Below are 7,566 nucleotides of genomic sequence, written 5' to 3'. Positions count from 1 at the left end.
ATTCTCATTTACTATTTCTGGTGTAAACAAGCTAAGATAATGCAGAAGCTGGCATTTTTCACTTGGGTGTTCAGGCAAAAAGAGGGAATGTACAAAGAGCCTTAGCTATCGTCTTGTGTATTTCCATTTAAGTAGTCTGTAACTACGTCAGCATATACTGCTTCTCAGTAATACAATAGAATATCATACAGACACCTTCAAACTTCAATGTGTGTCACACTGTTGAGAAGATCAAGTAGGGTTTAAGATGTTGTTTTAAATCATAGGGGGTTTTTTATTACTGCCCCATATTAGCAGCAATTTGGGTCTCACGTTTTGTTACCAGGAACCTGTTAAAGTCTGATCATGTTTCTTCTTTAGGCAGAAAAAGCAAGTACGCAGTAGAGGTGAGAGGGAGAGAAAAGATTGAAAAGTAGGAAAATACAGCTTCTGTCTGATGCTTGCAGTTCCATAACTAGAAAACCACAGACACGTATCCACAACTGGGACCTGCAAATATTCTACCAGAAAATTAGGCTGCTTAGGGATTGACAAACCAAAAAACAAACTGGTCATAGCAAAATGTTGCAAGGTTAGATTTGTCCTCGCTGGCCAAGTTCAAATCTTCTCAGATGACCATGAGCAAGGCACACTGTCCGACAAGAGGGTGATGATAGGAACAGTAGCATCACTGTTTGGAATTCAGCCACCTTTTTGTAAACTAGCAAAGGAAAAGTTTCTGAAAGTTAGGAGTGACTGAAACCAAGGATTAGAAAAGAAGACACTAGTTTAAATGTAGCAGTTGTTGGAACTTTTATGATAACAAAAGTGACAGGCAGTGGGTATTGCAGGCTGGAAAGAAATGGGTACATAAAAGGAGCATCCTTTATAAGAAGTATAATTAGAGATTAAATAGATATCAACCTTTTGTTACCTTTAGAGCTCTGTGCACATGTGGCAACAGAATCCTGTACGGTTTTGAAATGTCGTCATCTGGCCCTCCCACAGGAATCCAGCCAGGTAAACACTGCTTCCTGTCACCTTGACGCTGATTTGAGATGAAATGGGGTCTCTTCTTGACACTAGCACGAGGTGGCAGTGCAGTTACTTTTCATTCACATTGCAGCTGGAGCTTCTACCCGCTTTCCAGTGCAGCTGACGCCCCCTTTCTCCTTGTGCAAAATGTTAAAAAGTGCCAAGAACTTTTTAAAAAGACAAGGAGGGCTTGTGGCACCTTAGAGACTAACCAATTTATTTGAGCACAAGCTTTCCTGAGCTACAGCTGTTACTCTGAAACCCGCCAAGAACTTTTTAGAAAATGTCATTTAGGCTGTCTTTAAAAGTGCACAGCTCCCTAGCTCTTTAAATGACAGGACAGTTGTGGACCCTGTTAATAAAAGTGCCTTTTTTCAAATTCGCTTTATCCACTTTGGAAGTGCATTAAGATTAAACCAAAAAAAAAGGAAATTCTTGCCCTGGATTAAGAGGGTCCATACACAGCGTTACTCCGGAATAGCTATCCTACTTTAGATTCACACCCTATTTTACACCAGAGTAACTTTCATGTAGAGACATTCCCCCCCAGAATAAAGGGAAATTTGAAAAGCACAGAGCTGTTAGTGCTTACTCATAACTAAGGAAATGACTAGGTCATGGAAGTCACAGATTCCATGACTTTACCGGAGCTCTGTGACTTCTTTGGCTTCAACTGTCCGTAGCTGCGGCTGGAGCTGGGGCTGTACGCCCAGGGCTGGGGCCATGCACAGCCTTGCAGCCGGAGTTGGGGCTATTCTCCTCCCCTCAGCCCCCATGGCAGCAGGGCTCAGGCTGTCATTACACACACACTCACACACCCCGATTATTTTTAGTAACAGTCACAGACCAGTCACTACTCCCATTAATTTTTGTTATTGTCTGTGACTGTTACTAAAAATAACCGTGACAAAATCTTAACCTTCCTCATAACTAGTTTTCGATGTGCTTTTATTCCATAAAAGAACTTCTCTCTGTCACTCATTCTGCAGGGTTTTTTCCTTTGAAGAAACAGTAAGTAGAAAACTGAGACCCTGTCACTTATGCTCTAGACTTTAAAAGGTTATATTCACCTTAGCTTAAGTCCAAAATCTTGATGGTTGGTGGGTTTTTTGTTGTTTTTTTTAATTAACCCTGACATGAGTAGCACAGGTTTAATAACTTATTGACAAATTCTTTGCAGTGTTGTGAGCTCAACCATACCAGGGATGTGCTAGAAAACCACAGGCCTATGGCTACAGTATAGGACGAGAAGCCAGGAGACCAGACTGCGGGGGCTTCCTATGTCACCTGGGCAAGTCACTTAATCTGAAGTCAATGGGAGCTTCAGGGGCTCGGTACCTGGAGAAATGTTATTCTGGAATCTGACTTTAAGCACCCCGGTCTCTAACCTTTTGGTCGAGGAGCTTAAAATACAATATTGATTTGATTTTTTTCCCCCTTTATTAGTATTTAGTGTGTTTCCATTCTGAGATGATTTGTGCGCCTTCGTCAGTCTCACTTTGGATGCTATTTTTCCCGCTCCACAAACCTATCCAGCAGATAAGGCAAAAATGTAATTTCAGAGTCATTAAATGTGAGAATGAGCTCCTAGCATGTTTGATTTTTAGATGACTCCAGAATGCGAGGCATTGACCTGCTGACATTAGTTTATGTATACCTAGGTTGAATCACTCTTCTCCCTGTTAGCTGGCCAGTGCTGTAATGTAATCTAAGTAGTGATCTGTAACACTGTGAGACCTGCTTAGAGAAGCAAAGTTACTATATAGTTACAATGGGTTCTTATTGCCCTATCTGAATGTATTGATCTAGTATAATAGGGGGCTGGAGGAAAAACAAGCGGGAAGGCAGCACAATGATGATGATACCCCAGCACACACTTGAAAGACGAAGGGGAAAGTTGTTAGCTTTGAGGATCCTACGTCTCGCCTCTGATGAAGTGACAAGCCCTGTTTTGCCAAGGCTGGGAGCCAAGAGATGAAAAGGGCACCAGACAGTTGAAAAGCCCCTCTCAGGAGAGGTAAGGGGGCTGTCCTGAGGAACAGGCTGCGTGAAGAGGTTGGGTCTACAAGGCTGACATCAGGAGCTGGTGAGCTCTACACAGATAGGCCTCGGTAGAGGCTGGTTTGTTGTTTTAGGTCTGTTTTCTCTGAATGCTGTTGTGCAAATCAATATACTTGGCTTTAAGGAGGCTGTCTGGTCACTAGATAAACTGTCACTGCTCCTGGGGGGACTAGAGCTGCAGATATTGCACATAAGTCAGGCCTGCTGAGGTAATCATGGTAGGTCACAGGAGACCTCCATCCAGGGCCTGATCTGAGAGTGACATGATTTCACCCCTACTGAGGTGACAGTGTGAGGCCTGAGAGGGGAGTGGCCTGAGAGGGGAGTGGTCTCAGGGGACTGAGCCCCGGTAACTGACCGGTGATCACAAATAAGTCACTGCAAAACCGGGCATTATTTTCACTTGGTTGCTAAGCCAAGATTTTTGTCTCCTCTGTCTTCAGTCCAAATTACTCTACCAAATATGGTAAAAGGCCAGCATAAGCTTGTGCTAGGGAACAAGAATACATGGAGCGAGGTAAGACAGGGCACTGTGTACATATACACCAGATAGGACTGGAACGTTATTTATCACTGTTTAGAGTTCTCTCAAGGATGTTTTAAAGGCCTTGTCTGAAGAGTTAGCACATTACAGAATGCTGTAAACATGTGGCAAAAATAAACATCATAATTTAAAAGATGCTTCTGTCTACGTGATACTTAAAAGTGCACATGGCAAACAAAAGGAAGTATTTTTTTTCACACAATGCACAGTCAACCTGCAGAACTCCTTGCCAGAGGATGTTGTGAAGGCCAAGACTATAACAGGGTTCAAAACAGAACTAGATAAATTCATGGAGGATAGGTCCATGAATGGCTATTAGCCAGGACGGACAGGGATGGTGTCCCAAGCCTCTGTTTTCCAGAAGCTGGGAATAGGTGCTAGGGGATGGATCACTTGATGATTACCTGTTCTGTTCATTCCCTCTGGGGCACGTGGCACTGGCCACTGTTGGAAGACAGGGATAGTGGACTAGATGGACCTTTGGTCTGACCCAGTATGGTGGCCAGAGGTGAAAGTAAGCCCATCTGGTCTGGTGTACTGGTAAAAGCCGGTACACAGCTGACTGCACTGGCAGGGCTGATGATGATGGGGGCCAAAAGGCAGCTTCCCTGGGACTGGCAATTTAAAAGGGCCCAGGGCTCCCGGCAGTGGCTGGAGCCCCGGCCCTTTAAATTGCCCCCAGAGCCCCAGGGCTCTTGGCCGCTGATACCACGGGGCTCCGGCAGCGATTTAAAGGGCCTGGGCTCCTGGCCCCCGCTACTGCGCCAGCAGCCGGAGACCCAGGCCCTTTAAATCACCGCCGGAGCCCTGGGGTAGCGCTGGTAGGGGCAGCCAGGAGTCCCGGGCCCTTTAAATCGCCCTCCCAGTGCTGAAGGGTTGGCTGGGGGAGTCTGTCCCCAGACCCATCCCCACCCCTTCTGGTTGAGCTGCCCCCCACACCTTGCTCAGGATCCCGGCTACCCTGAATACCAGTAAGTCCCTTACGTTCCTTTCACCCCTGATGGTGACTCTCATGTTCTTATGTCCTCTCTGTTCAAGCATGGGAATGAAAGTGGGAAGGGTACACGGAGAGAGAAGACGGCGGCTGTGCTAATGCCAGTTACTGCTGTGTAAGGGACCTACAGAACTGAGCTCAGATTAATGTCCGTGACTGGTGTTGGGATATTGTAAAACACCACGGACATGTCCCAAATTAATAACAGTGTGTCTCTAAAATCCATTAAAATCTAAAATGAAGGGCACAGCAAAACAGGAGTATAGAAGGTATATGCTGCGTACAAAATCATCTTCACACCCAAACACTTTTGCACCTTTCTCCCCCTCCCCATCCCCCCCACTAAGCATTTTCAATGCTGCTAATTTACTACAATAGAGCCGTCTGAGCAGGTGTGGGGGTGTCCAGGATTTTGGCACTAGAGTGAATGGTGTCTTCCTAGAGAGTAGTGCAGAGGGGACTTCTGTGATCCTGAGTTAGTTAGGCAGTAAACCTCACTTCCTCTTGAGGAGACCCTGCCCGGAGCCTGGAAATGCTTTAAAACTCACTATAAAAGAGAAGTGTTTATAAAAATGAACTCTCTGCCTTTACATGTTCTGCTAGCAGCTTGGAAAGAGAAATGTCCAAGGACGCAGGCCCCAGGCCTTGTGGGCTGGGCTATCTGGAGAGTGGGAAAGAGAAGAGCCCCAGGTACTAGGGGCATGTACAGGAGAGCTGAGCGGAAGAGGACTAGGGGGCAGAGAATCATGTGCTGGGGGGCAGGGTAAAGGAGAGAAGTGATGGGAGGGCGATGGAAAGTAGCCAGCGTAACTGAAAATCCTATTTGTCTCCTGCTGGGGCCCTGGAATGCTCAGCCGTAGGAGACGCTATGCCCACCGAAATGTATGCCTGGTTTGTTTTGCCCTGACTGTTGCACCCTGTCACTTGTAAGAGGAGGGGTGCAGGGAAGACATTTGGTTGCTGGTTCTGGCTGTCTGGCATTTACTGCCTTGGCCCTTATGCTTCCTGGGAAGTGGGATGTTGCCTTGGGCTTTTGTCAGCTTGATGGGAGAAAGAGAATTTCGTATTACCTCAGGGCTGAATTTTCTTCTTGTGTACATGGGTGCCTCGCCATTGCTTGCAGTGGAATTGTGCTAACTCACCCCAGCGGAGAACTTGGCCCTGAATTTTCATATTTTCACAGCTAACAAGGCAAATCTCTCTCCTGGAATGCTGGGTTTCTGTCTCCGCCATCCTTCACCAGATTTACTTGGCTGGTCTGAATAATGGGAGCTGTGAAATTGGCAAGCTAATTGGTGAGTTATCCCACATCTCTGCTCTTGGCCGTAATTATTTTTCTGTTCACAGAAAGGAAGCGTGTACCTTAAATGGACTGAATAGACCGTGAATGTTTTTGTTTGTGCTCCATTCTCCTCCAAGGATAAGCTCCTGCACACAGCTGGTAGGTAAACACGGTCAGCTGGGTACGTACAGTGCATGTCCAGAAATTCTCCCTGGGTTAGTCTCAGACCAGCTCCTTGTATCATTTCAGCTGTGCCTGTACTAGCAATGGTTGCTAGTGTACTAGTGTAAGCCATGACATCAGCGTTCGTATCACCATGGCACTGAGCAGTGAGTTTCTGAAAAGATACAGCCCAGACAAGGCCATTGTAAACAATTCTATCATCGGGTGACAGTGAAACAGAACAGGCCAGCTCCTCACTGACACCTGTGTTTAATTTAAAAAGGGAGAGGGAATGCTTAATGCAACCCAGGAAACATCAGGGCAATGACACAGAGGCACTGCAAAGAATTTGAGATGAATGTCCTGGGTTTCTTCCCTCTGCAGGTGAAGGAATATTTCTCCAAGGCCCTGTCTACAGCAGGTTCTTGTACACGTTTCCCACTGTTGCTAGCCCCAGTTAAACTTCTGGGTGATAGTGTCTTTATGGTTAACACCTTCAATAATGCCAACCCCGAGCATTCAGAAATCACGAGATGTTTTTAAAAAGTCACTGCTGGATTCTTTTTCTTTGCCTTCAGGTTTCTGAGCCTTTCTGGTGCACTTGGGCCATGTTTCCACATTTCTCCACAGCCAGCTGGGCTAAAAACTTTTTTTTGTTTTTCAAGGAAAACTAAGATTCTCAAGTCATCACCTGCCTTCAGGAGCTGTAACTTTCAGAAAAACACCAAATACCGCAAGGCGTACAATAAAATGCAAAAGTTGGCAACACTAGGGCACCATGTTTATACCTGCTCTGTGTGCGAGGTAATGCTGGCAGCTGTTGGAACCTGGTCTATCCACTACAGCTAACACTGGGGGAGCTGCACCCAGCCCAGCTGTGAGCTTGGAATCCTTTGGTTTGCATCTCTTCAGCTAGGGGGTCATATTAAAAAAAAAAATCAATTGGAAATTGAAATCAGAGGACAAGCTGCAACATGGCTCTAAGAAGCCTGATGCACAGCAAGATTCTGGGCAGGTGCTTGAGGGAAATCGAAGGATCAGGTGTTACAAAATAATAGGAAAGACTAATTAGCATTCGCCTGACCTCTGGAGGCAGCAGGAGGATGTTGCTGTGGGACATGGAGGTCTTGAATCCCTGTGTTCATCTGGGCACTATTGCCTGAAATGTACATGTTTTTGGATCATACAGGGGGATTTTTTTAAGCTGTAGGCCAACTGTCTGTGTCTTTTGCTCTCTTTTCTGTGCATTATCTGCAGAACCAGCAGCTCTCAAGAGGTTCTGGGACCATTAACAATAGTATTAGAGGCTGTGTTAATAGCTTTGAAAGCCATATTTGCAGTGTAATTAAATTGTGTACTGAGCATCACCTTGCCTTGATTCATGTAGGTAATTACCAGGCTACTTAGCTTGTCAAAACAAGCTGCTGCAGCCAGAAGCAATTAATGGATTTGCACAGTAATAGTGCCCATGTCTAGAGGAGACGCTAGGGGACAGGATTCTCCCACCAA

At 45.8% G+C, this 7,566-nt stretch overlaps 1 long non-coding RNA gene across 1 annotated transcript; it reads left to right on the top strand.

Moving 5' to 3' along the window:
* The first annotated feature begins 399 nt into the window (after positions 1 to 399).
* On the top strand, positions 400 to 7,335 carry LOC140916965 (uncharacterized). The gene is made up of 4 exons (XR_012160696.1): positions 400 to 999; positions 2,195 to 3,100; positions 5,961 to 6,054; positions 6,636 to 7,335. It is a non-coding gene; the product is annotated as an uncharacterized lncRNA (long non-coding RNA).
* The last annotated feature ends 231 nt before the right edge of the window (positions 7,336 to 7,566 follow it).

The sequence above is a fragment of the Lepidochelys kempii genome, chromosome 9 (genome assembly GCF_965140265.1).
Source record: "Lepidochelys kempii isolate rLepKem1 chromosome 9, rLepKem1.hap2, whole genome shotgun sequence".
Taxonomy (NCBI): domain Eukaryota; kingdom Metazoa; phylum Chordata; order Testudines; family Cheloniidae; genus Lepidochelys; species Lepidochelys kempii.
Note: the sequence above shows the minus strand (reverse complement) of the source record. Positions and strands in the feature narration are given on the sequence as shown.